The sequence below is a fragment of the Strix aluco genome, chromosome W (assembly GCF_031877795.1).
Source record: "Strix aluco isolate bStrAlu1 chromosome W, bStrAlu1.hap1, whole genome shotgun sequence".
Lineage (NCBI taxonomy): Eukaryota > Metazoa > Chordata > Aves > Strigiformes > Strigidae > Strix > Strix aluco.
This window is the reverse complement of record NC_133970.1, coordinates 27,534,780-27,547,376: the sequence shown is the minus strand read 5'-3', so window position 1 is coordinate 27,547,376 and position 12,597 is coordinate 27,534,780.

Sequence of the window (12,597 nt, the reverse complement as noted above, 5' to 3'; positions counted from 1 at the left end):
TGAGATTTTTGTGCTTTGCTTTTAAATTTACTGCAATTTTGATCAAACATACACATATGAAACAATTTACACACTTCTGATATTTGTTAATAGATGAGTATTGTTAATGATCTAAGAACAGAAATATGGATACCTCAGTCCAAATTATGTAGTGTGTAGCATGTGGCTGAATTGCCATTCTGAAGCCTGCTTAACTTATTTAGAGCTCTGAAGAGCTGTAGCAAGCATCTACTGGCTAGGCATTATAAGATAAGGGCTCATATGATTTGTGGATTTTACCTGATCTTGATGCAAAATTCGAAATAATTATTTTAGAGACACTTTCCCTATTAGCACAAATAACTCAGTGAACACTGTGGCAGAATGGGTATTGTTGAATTACTTTTTCAAAACACAGGGCCCAATTTTCAAAAGTTTTATATTTATGAAAAGTTGTTGGTACGTTTTCATATTTCTCATTGTAAATCAGTTTTTAAAAAACCCTCTTTGCAGTTATCTATTTCTGTGTTTTCTTATTGTACTGTAGCATGCTTTGTGCACCTTTTTTTTAATGTTCCATTAAAAAATTTGGAGAATATTTTTTAAATTGTTTACTTACAAAATGATGATGTACAGCATTTCCGCCTTTAGTTCACAAATGTGTAAAACAATGTGCTGGTGTACTGTCACTGAGGAATGTCACCTTATATGTCTATAAAATGTTTTTGTTTAAACTGAAGCATTTTTAAATGCCTGAAACACTGCTTCTGTGCAAACTATTTTCCACAGGGGAAGACCCGACCTGATATATCTGTGGTTCTCACCAAATGATATCAACATTGTTTAGAAAAACATTTATATTAGTTAGAGCTACATTGCAATCTAACTTAATTTATAGAGTGGTTTTACAAAATAAAATAACCTTTTATACTCATGAAAAAAATTGGTGAAAAATTAACTTTTTTAATAATGTAAGTATTTTTGGTACTTCATGTGACAGTGATTTCAGAATTTAAAACATTAATTTGAGAGATCAGTATAAATTTCTGAAAATTGCATCCTTGTCTCTAGAACAGGAAAACTATCATGTCTGTGGTTTAAAAACAGGTCAATAAATGGTATTTGATAAAAAGAAAAAAAACAGGAATAGAAGCATAAATACAAAGTGCTTAGTTTTAGCCTTAGAAAATTAATTTAATGTAATGCCTTGCATTAACCCTTTGAGCATTGTAAGGATACACTTCTTAGGCAATTTAATTAGACCACTGAAGATATTCTATACATTTAAGTAACTGATGGTCTTGTAGAAATTTTTTTTTTTTTAATTTCTAAATTAAATACTTGCATACTAGACAGAAATTATTTTGTTACAGAAGGCTCAATAGATTTAGGCTAAATTATTCACTGCCATGAACATGTGCTGTCTGGTGCAAAACACTACTTCTGTTATTTTATTTTCATAATTGCATAAATATCTGGAGAAATCAAATATCTGACTCTAGACACATAAGTTGTTTACTTTAAGATGCCTTTACAAGATGGAGGTTTAGAAAAAAATATATATACTTGTACTATTTTGAAAATCTCTTTAGGGTAATATTAGAATACCCTAATACTGTAAATGAAAATCTTTAAAAATACAACCAAAACTGCTTAGTTAACAAGAGAATTAATTTTACAGAACCCTTGGTATGTTTGCAGTCAAATTTTCTGCAGTCTATCTGATAAATAGACAAAAACAACATTGTTGTATTCATATTACTTTTAACATTCAGTCACTGTGATATGAACTAATGGAAAGACAGAGATACTAGATTTGGCTTCCTCTACAGGGATGCAGTTTGGATGACTCTTATTGAATGTCAGATTTTAGAAAGAAAAAGAAAACACCTAGAAATTGTATCTGCTTTCTGCTGTGTTGAAAAAGTCCTTTGTTCTTCCAAGTAGTACTCACCAGAACAAGGGAACAAGTTCAGAAGTGAGTAAAGAGTTGTTGAAAATTATAGATAGAATACCACCTTACTGAGCTTTTCTACTGGTTCCTTGGCAGTAGCAATCAGCAACACTAGGTGCAGATGTATTTATTCAAATCTAGCTGAGTGAAAAAAAAAGTCTTATTACATTGTTTAATGGAATTACATCAATAGTATATTGCAAGTAAGCTGTAAAGATTTTTAGTTGGTTAATACAAATTCATGCATAATTAAAATGCAATACTCAAAGGGTTTTAATTTAACAATATTTTATTCATAATTTATTGTAAATGCTTCTCAGTTTGCATGCCTTGAACATTGCTGCTAGTGATTTTATATGCCAGCAGACCTGAGTTTAATTTACCCATTTTACTTAAGAAATAGTAAAAGCCACTTACAAAGTGACTGCCTAGTTTTTGTTTGAGGAAAATATGCCTTAGTTTGATCATTTAAACTCTCTTGGTTTATTCTGATTTTTTTTCTTATAAAAAAAGAAACCCAGCAATTAAAATGTTGGGATTGGAAGCCCTGAGTAATTAAACGTTTGGTAAAAATTGTTCTTGTAAATTGATCATTAAGGCTGAAATTCATTGTAGAGAAGAAAGTCCATAACAAGACTATGAACATCAAAATGACCCTCACTTAAATCCAAATCAGAGAAATGCTCTTATGTTCTTAAGTGCTTCCTTGATTGTGGCACAATTGTCTTGAAAGAATTTTCAGCACTGGGTGAACTTTACTCTAAAATAATAAATATTTTAAAAGAATTAAGACTGTGGAGAGACAACCTCACCTTGGTTGGTGTTTACCGGGGACCTAATCCAGTATCTTTTGACTTGCTGGTGTCAACAAGAGGGGTTTTTTTCTTTTGGTTTGTTTTTGGTTTTTTTTTTTTACACAAACACTTCCCAAATACATTGCTAAAGTGATTGCTTTGTATTTAAACATTAAATATCATATTAAATTAACCCAATAAAGCAATTGAAAATGTCAGAAAAATATAATTTTGTACCAAAGCAAGTTTCTCATCTTCAGTGGAAATTTGGATTTACAGTAATAACCAATGAGGCTATTGAATAAACTTTGAGTGCCTTTCAAACACTTGGGAAATTTTGCCTCAGGTGGTAAACTGTAATTAGGTTAATTCTAGAGCTTGCCAATCAATAATTCTATCATCACTCAGGGCTTTCTTACCTTCTAGGAAACTTACTTGGTTTCATTTATTTTCTACTGTATTTTTTTAAAGTGCCATCATTTAAATTTCACTTAGTAAGTGGCAGATTACATTATTCAGTCCCACAGGCACAGAAATATAATAACACTAGGAGAAATTGAACTTTTGTTTTCCTATTTACTGCATACATTATGTAAATTAAGAAAGCAACTTTTTTGTAGACTGTACATGTGACATAATGTAATGTCGTTTTGCAGTTTTTGAATTAGTTGAACACACTTTTTAATTATTTAAGGAAAACATCTTTACAGAATAATTTGATAGTTTTTTTTGTATAATGTATTTGATTTTGTAAATATGTATTTCCTGCTGTGATTTTTTTTGGTGAGAAATGCTAAATCTTTTAGTATATCTTGTCCTCTAAAAATTGGAAGGAGCTAAATAATAGTTTGTGGGCAATTTGTATTGTGTACTGTACAATAACTAGGAAAATTTTATAATTATAAAAATATATATTAACTTTTAGTGTGTTGTTTAAAAATAATGACTGGAACATACTAAAGACAGTAGGATGTTTCTGAATATTTCAGACATGATCTCAGGCTAGTTTTCTTGTGTTTTTCAAAACAAAATTGTGTATTGTCTTCTGAAATAAATAAATTTGTTTTCCTGTTACAAACATTTGACATTTGCATTGTTTTGGAGTTTATATAATTAAATATTTTAGATTGTAATACTATTGATTTTGAATGAAAAATTATTGCAACTTCTGCCTTTTAAACAAGACAGTTAATATTTATGTAGAAGTATTAGGAGCAAAATCTAACACTGAGTGTTTCTCAGACTGCAAAAGAAATTATTATTTGAGGTGTCAACTTGATTAAATAACTGTTCATGCTTCCAAGAACTGCAGAATATATGTTAATTTAAATATCGAGAATAATTTTCCATTCTAAATTTAGCTAGCTAAAATAGGGTTGTTAGGAGCAAGAAGACTTTGGCATCTGGACTTCATTGCTGTTAATGTATGACCACCAATGCCTACTACTGCAAGTTTTGCTTTAGTAAAATTGTGAAAGTATTTGTAGCATTAACTGATTTCAGCATACTTCATCTGAAAAAAAAGAATAAAGTCTCTATGGTATCAAGCCATGTTTTTCATGGATCTCTAATGTGTCTTCTAAACAGTGTGTTTTGCATCTAAAAATCATAGAATCATCAAAGAATCATAGAATATCAGGTTGGAAGGGACCTCAAGGATCATCTGGTCCAACATTTCTTGGCAAAAGCACAGTGAATGGTGCCAACTACAGTTCTATTAGAAAACATTTAAGTATGATGTAAAGAAATAAAGTCTAGAAGGTCATAATGCCCAAAGAGGAATGTCTTTCATATTTAATATATTCTGAAGTTGCAATAAAATTGTGAACAAACCAGCTAGCTAATTTTTAAGCAAAAGGAGATGTTAAATTATTCTTGACACATAGCAGATAAAAATAATTTTGCATACGTATTGTACCTGTATATAAAAAAAGCTAAGACACGTTTTCAGAATATGACAGAATGAAGCAGAATATTCATGTCAGTACATAAGAGATTAATATAATTTAATAGTTTTTGTTTTGATCAACTGAATAGTTTTTGCATTGTCATGCGTGTTAGGGTTTAGTAGACTCAGCAGTGAATATACTTATTTGAAATTTACAAGACTTTCAACTGTAGCCAACATGAGCTTTTACTATTTTCATTAATGTTTCCAAGAGATACACTGGTATGGGGGGGAAAAATGCAGCCTCAACCAGGGGGACAGTGGAAGGGAAAATTCAAAAAAATGCAAACTATAGCCTAAGGTGCCCAATGATTTCAGTAACAGCAAGGTTAGGCCAAAGGATGTGGTGCTTCAAATTCCCGATATATGAACTCAAAGCTAAGTGTACAATTATTGCAATAACACATTTAATAAGCTTGTTTACATTAGCAAATTACTAAATTACCATTTGCTTCCACAACTGAGAAATTGATATGCTTAGCTACATCAATGAATTCACAAAATGCACATTTTTAAACACGAACCTCAGGTTTCTGGTTTTAACTATTTGGCTCTTTCCATTTATAATGTTGCAGCACAAACTCAATACACCTTCTTGTCAATGGTCAACACAACTGCAGTGCAAAAATATAATCCCAATTCATGTGCATATTCAAAAAATTGGGAAGCTGGTAGAAATTAATGAGCTTTTACGGAAAGAATTTCAGTATGCATTTTTGTATAAAATGCTTCATTGCAATTGCATTGCAATATATTTTAAATCTACCATGCAAATAGATTTTGCACATTTTTTTCTTTTATATTTGCATGATGCATATTAAATATTGCAGAAGTCTTATAATATAGAACATATAGCTTCTATGAGTATCTTTTTGTTCTGTTATCAGAGTTTTAAACAGGGCAACATAACTAAAATAATTATTATATTTGTATGACGATGTTCATGGCGATAATGGGGTTTATTTTATTTATACAATGGTATAACACATCTTTTCATACCTAAAAACTGTTGATGATGTTGACTTTGGGCAATCATAGTTTGTTCAGCAGATGTGCCTGTCTGTTGACCACTTCCTGTGAAACCATCTGCAACTCCATCCACTTTCTGCACAGGCTTGTACCTACAAAATTATCAAGTACAAAATTATTCTTTATGTTCACTTTTTTGTAAGTGCAATATCACTACTGATTTCTCAGTCTCAATATACAGTTTTGCTAGTTCATACACAAGAAAGAAGTAACATCAGAATAATTGTAGTAAGGAAAGGTAGAACATTGACAATGCATTATAAAATTCATAAAGCTGATATCACAGCACAACTACCAATTTCTTGTGGAATTTAGTTTAAAAACTATACCACTAAGACCTAAAGCTCATTTACACTAAACAGAAACACAGTCTTTCCTTTTCCAAAGGACTTGCCTTCCCAGGAATCAAGTAGCTCAAAAATAAGGTTTAATCACCTTAAGAAGGGCCATGCATCTGTTTGGAGACAAAGGAATTTAAATAATTTTAAAATGTAACAAACTTCTCATGAGCTCAGAAGGTCTGAGAAGTCTACTTGGACTTAAACTAAGTATCTGAACCAGGCGAGGTTTAGACTTGATATTAGGAAGCATTTCTTTACCAAGAGAGTGGTCAAACACTGGAACAGGCTTCCTAGAGAGGTGGTTGATGCCCCAAACCTGTCAGTGTTCAAGAGGCATTTGGGCAATGCCCTTAATAATATGCTTTATCTTTTGGTCAGGCCTGAAGTGGTCAGGCAGTTGGACTAGATGATCATTGCAGGTCCTTTCCAACTGAAGTAAACTATTCTATTCTATTCTATTCTATTCTATTCTATTCTATTCTATTCTATTCTATTCTATTCTATTCTGTTCTGTTCTGTTCTGTTCTAAACTCTTCATCAGTCAAGTCACAAAAGCTTTTATAAAGGATAAAAAGGTCAAAGATACAAATCCTTGTTTGGATGGTCAGATGTTAAGACCATCACAATAACAGGATGAAGATTCGGCCTGCCATCTCAAACACAACTGAAAATTAATTCTGCCCCAGCTCTTAGTGATAAGAACTTGGAGGCTTTGTCCAGAAATAGCCTTGTAGCCAGAAGAAAACTAGAGAAACCTTGGTACAGTATGCAATGCATATGAACTGTCACTCAAGTCTGAAATTGCACTGTGCAGATTGTAAAGCTTTATATTAACTTTAGAAACGTCGACAAATTCCACTCTGAAAACATTCCTCTTGGGAAGCAGTTGAGTCAGCTGTGAGCATGTTCTCATTTTGATCTTATTAAACAGATAATAGGAATGCCCTGTGTAACTACTCAGGTTTTAGTTTATGAGAAAGGTCCCATAAGAAGCAAGCATCCAAGATCATTCCAGACATATATTTAACTATACAATAACATAGGACATGGGATATACAAGAAGAATGCTTTTCCAGAGAAGGCCTCTTGGCCCAATTAACATAAAGTATGATAACTTTAGGAATGTTAATACTTGGAAACAAAAACTTCTGTCATCGTCTTAATCTCTAGGACTTTTATATGAAGTTTGGTTATTGTAAAGGCCCAGGATAAAATCCCAGGCCTGCTGAAATCAACAGCACAACTGTAAGCAACTTAAAGACTAAAGTTTAATCTCTAGTATCACGGTAGCAATGAACTCTTATGGATAAACTTCTCATCACTTGATAGATCTATTTGCAATCCAAAAACCTCATTTTGTAAGAGTTTTTAACTTTCTTCTCATTATACTTTATCATTGAAAATACCTGGCAGAAGATCAGCTTCTATAAATATTTGCAAATCAAAATCAGTATGTTCACATAGTTCCACTAGTTTCTACAAAATGTATTATTTCACAAACTTTTCTGCTCTTGGAGTAGAATCCAAAGTGCCTTGAATGCATAAAAGTAACAGTCCTTTGAGTTTTTAGAGTTTAGGAAGAACTTTAACAAAACAAAAAAGCCAAGTTAATCCACTGCTGCTAGGAGTCAGGATTATCCTACCACTTGCTCCAATGTCCTTTATCTAAAAAATGTTGGGGAAAAGTCTTAATTCTGGCATTATTACATGTGACATTATAGAAGTCAAATCAGTTTCAACAGCATTAGAAAATAACTTGCAAAATGCAACTGAGGAATGAAAAAAAGAAAATATTATTTTTCAGGTGTTTCAAATGAAACTTGAGCAGAGCTGTTAACAGTTTTAGATTTCCTGTCCTGTAGAGGGTGACATTTCTGCAGTTCAGGCAATGAGAGGCTTCCAGAATTCTTGGCAAAATCCTCTGTTTATACCCAGGTTACTCTTTGGGTTTTTTTAATTACAGACAGGGTAAAATGTTACTACAACTGATTTACACAGCTACTTAATGGAAGAATTTAGCTTTTCAAAAATTATCTGACCCTTTTTCCTATTTCAACTCTGATTTTTCCAATTATTTTTTATAAATGTTTTTCCAATTATTTTTTTTAAATTTTTTAACTACTAAGAGAAGAGGCACTGAAAAAACCCCCTAACCTTTTATAAATATAACAGCTTTCAAAAGATGCTTAGCTTTACTCAAGAAGAATAGAACTTTAATTTTATATAGCTAAATGTAAGCACAATAAAAGTTTGGAGAGTCGTTAGCTAACAACAAACATTCTGAAGTTTTGAAAAGTTATGGAAATCGAACAGAACTAGATCACTGAAATATGAACGTGAAATTAGTTAATTCAAAAACCAATTAAAAATGATGTGCTTTTCTCATTATTAAGATAATTTACAGTAGAACTCCATTGATCCTTCTAATCCTACACACTGTAATTAAACTGAAACTTCCCACTCACTCCTCAGAAAAGTTTAAGAAATTTTGACTAAAATTTGAAAACAGCTAACATTCAATAGTCATCAATAAGATAAAGCAGAAATAGGAGGAATAGGAGAGTACATGCCAAACTTCCTGTTTGGTATTATATGGACAAAAAAATAAGCAAAGCAGTAAGAAAAAAGTAGAAACTATTAAAAAAAGAAAGAAGTCAAAATGGATTGACTAAGACACAAGGCAAAGAAAAAAACCTAAGTTTTTCTGCAAATTTTGTTGCTTCCTTGTAGTTACCGTGCTGACAATATTCAAATCATTACCGAGAGTCTAAATATTTAGTATTACCTCAAAAATCCAATTAATGCACTTATATAATTTATTGGTAGTCTCTGTTTTCATTAAAAATAAGGGCTTATACTGTTCTGGCTTGCTGAAAACAAACTGTAAGGGCTTTAGAAACAGAAAACAAACTAAGCTCTAATAATGTATTAGGGTTTTTTTCTTTCACTTTTATTCACCATAATATTTGGTTTTGATATTACCTTATTTTATTCTTAATCATTTATTTTTGTGAGATACATTTACTATTAAACATCACACGTGTGTTTGACCCAGAACTGATAGATAATTTCAGGGAACTACAGGTCAGTCAGCCTCACCTCAGTCCTGAAAAGGTGATGGAGCAGCTAATCCTGGGAACCATTTCCAAACACATGAAGGACAAGAAAGTGATTAGGAGTAGTCAGCATGAATTCACCAAAGGGAAGTCCTGCTTGACCAACTTGATAAACTTCTACAGTGAAATGACTGGCTTGGCAGATGAGGGGAGAAGCTCATGAAATATGGGCTGGATGAGCAGACAGTGAGATGGATTGAGAACTGGCTGAATGGCTGTATTGGGTTTACGCCACAAGGTTTTGGTAGCGGGGGGGCTGTAGGGGTGGCTTCTGAGAGGAGACACCATAAGCTGCCCCCAAGTCAGACAGAGCCAGTTCCAGCTGGCTCCAAGATGGACCCACCACTGGCCAAAGCTGAGACAATCAGTGACATTCATATCACCTCTGTAATAACATTTAAGAAAGGGTAAAAAATTGCTGCACAACAGCAGCTGGGAGAGAGAATCATAGAATACCAGGTTGGAAGGGACCTCAAGGATCATCTGGTCCAACCTTTCTTGGCAAAAGCACAGTCTAGACAAGATGGCGCAGCACCCTGTCCAGCCAAATCTTACCAGTGTCCAATGTTGGGGAATCCACCACTTCCCTGGGGAGATTATTCCAATGGCTGATTGTTCTCATTGTGAAAAATTTTCCTCTTGTGTCCAATTGGAATCTCCCCAGGAGTAACTTGTACCCATTACCCCTCATCTTTTCCATGTGACTCCTTGTAAAAAGGGAGTCTCCATCTTCTTTGTAGCTATCGTTTAAATACCAGAACATGGTGGTAAGGTATCCCCTAAGCCTTCTCTTCTCAAGGCTGAACAAACCCAATTCTCTGAGTCTTTCCTCATATGGCAGGCTCCCCAGTCCTTTGATCATCTTTGTGGCCCTTCTCTGGACCCTCTCCAGCCTGTCCACATCTTTTTTGTATAGCGGGGACCAAAACTGAACACAGTATTCCAGGTGTAGCCTGACAAGTGCTGGGTAGAGTGGGGTAATGACTTCTTTATCTCTGTTGGTGATGCCCTTGTTGATGCAACCCAGCATCCTGTTGGCTTTCTTTGCTGCTGCAGCACACTGTTCACTCATACTGAGTTTGTTGTCCACCAGGACCCCCAGGTCCCTTTCCACAAAGCAGCTCCCCAGCCAGGTAGATCCCAGTCTGTGCTGCACTCGTGGATTATGTTTTCCCAGGTGCAAGACCTTACACTTGTCCTTGTTGAACTTCATAAGGTTCTTTTTAGCCTACTCTTCCAGCCTATCCAGGTGTTCCTGCAGGGTGCCTCTCCCTTCTGGAGTGTCCACTTCCCCACTCAGTTTGGTATCATCAGCAACCTTCATCAGGGTACACTTGATCCCATCATCGAGATTGCTTATGAAGATATTAAACAGCATTGGGCCCAATATCAATCCCTGGGGGACCCCACTTGTGACAGGTTGCCAGTTTGAAAAAGAGCTATTTACTACCACCCTCTGGCTGCGGCCTGTCAGTCAGATCCCCACCCACTGCACAGACCACTTGTCTAGACCGTAACGCATCAGTTTCTCTAGGAGGAGGCTGTGGGGAACCGTATCAAAAGCCTTGGAGAAATCCAGGTACACAATGTCCACCGCTTACCTCACGTCAGTGGAACAGGTTACTTTGTCATAGAAGGTGATCAGGTTTGTCAAGCATGATTTGCCCTTGGTGAATCCGTGCTGGCTTTTCCCAATCACGTGCTTCATTTGACTTGTTATAGCTCCCAGGAGGATTTGTTCCATAACTTTCCCAGGGACTGAAGTAAGACTGATGGGCCTATAATTTCCTGGATCCTCCTTTAAGCCCTTCTTGTAGATGAGGGTGACATTAGCCTTCTTCCAGTCTTATGGGACATCCCCCAGTCTCCACGACTTCTCAAAGATTATGGAGAGCAGCCTCGCAACAACATCAGTCAGCTCTCTTAACACCCTCGAGTGGATAACATGAGGGCCCATTGATTTGTAGGGGGTCAAGCTCCTGTAATAGTTCACATACCAACTCTTCCTTCACTGACAGTGGGTCTGTGTTTGCATCGACCTGGATTTTTGTTCCCAAGGCCTGGGGCTCAACAGTGCTTGTAAAGACAGAGATGTAGAAAGTGTTGAGAACCTCTGTCTTTTCAGCGTTGTTGGTGACTAATTCACCTCTCCTGTTTAACAGCGGGCCAATATTTTCCTTCTGTTTCTGCTTACTGTTTATGTACCTGAAGAACCCTTGTAGCTTTTGACATCTCTGGCCAATTTCAATTTGAGCTGAGCTTTTGCTTTTCTAACTGCATCTCTGCACGCCCTGGCAATGCCCTTGTAGTTCTCAATGGGCATTCATCTGCTTTTCCATCTCTGGTACACTCTTTGTATGAGGAAGCAGAATGTAGAATGATGTTTTAATTGGGGACGACCCACCAAGTAACAGAATGCTAGAACATTAAAGTGAGCTTGGAAAACCAGGATAAAAACAGGTATTTCATATAAAGCTTAGAAAAACAGATAGGAACGATGCCTTCTAGAGCTTGAATTTATTTTGCTTGGGAAGTTCAGTTTATGAGCATTATAATCCACAATCGCCTATCTCATACAGTTTATTTCAACTAAGGTTCAAAAGCTTATTACAAATACAGTGGTGGCTCCTGCAATGAATCCTACCAGACAAGACTATAAATCTTTATACCCTGATGACAAGCCAGATTTATGTTTACAAAATCCTCCTAATTGGTTTGAAGGCTGAGACTTCCTGTCCTAGCTGGTTCTTTGGTTGAGACTGAGTGGGTTTAGTTCCAGCACACATCTGGTAGAGAAGGAGCTGTAAAAGACATCTTCTCTCATCCTGACTGACAGAATTTGGTCATAGTAATAGATTCTTTTTCAGCAACAGTGTTACCAGAAAGAATGTTCAGGATTCAGCCTCTGTTATTGTTAATATGAATTAAAGTAGCTTAATCATTTAAATAATAAATGGAAGTTTAGTTCAACCTCCCCACAGTGCTGTAATATAGATCCCATAGCATACAATACGGCAGAAATGGTGGAGATTCAGGGAAATGCAAGGTATTGTAAGAAGACAGCAGAATAAGATGGGTTACATATCCAACTACCATTTTTATTACTTCAGCAAGGTGATTTTTCTGCACAGTGTTGATATTATCAAGTAAGTGACATTCTATATCAAGTTATTTTAAATGTACTTAATTTGCCTCACCTCAGGCAATGACTTCTAATGTGTAAAAAGGCATATAGCCCACAACAATCTAAACTGTGCCAAAAGCCATCACAAATATAAAGCCAATTTTTATTCCACAAAGGAACCAAGGCAGTCAAACCTTTATCCATTTCTAGCACTGTTGGTATGCCAAATAGAGTTGCTGTGTTGATGCTGTTATTCCTGATCTTATTCCAGATTTCACTAAATACCACTGTATGTATTATTCCCCAGTAACT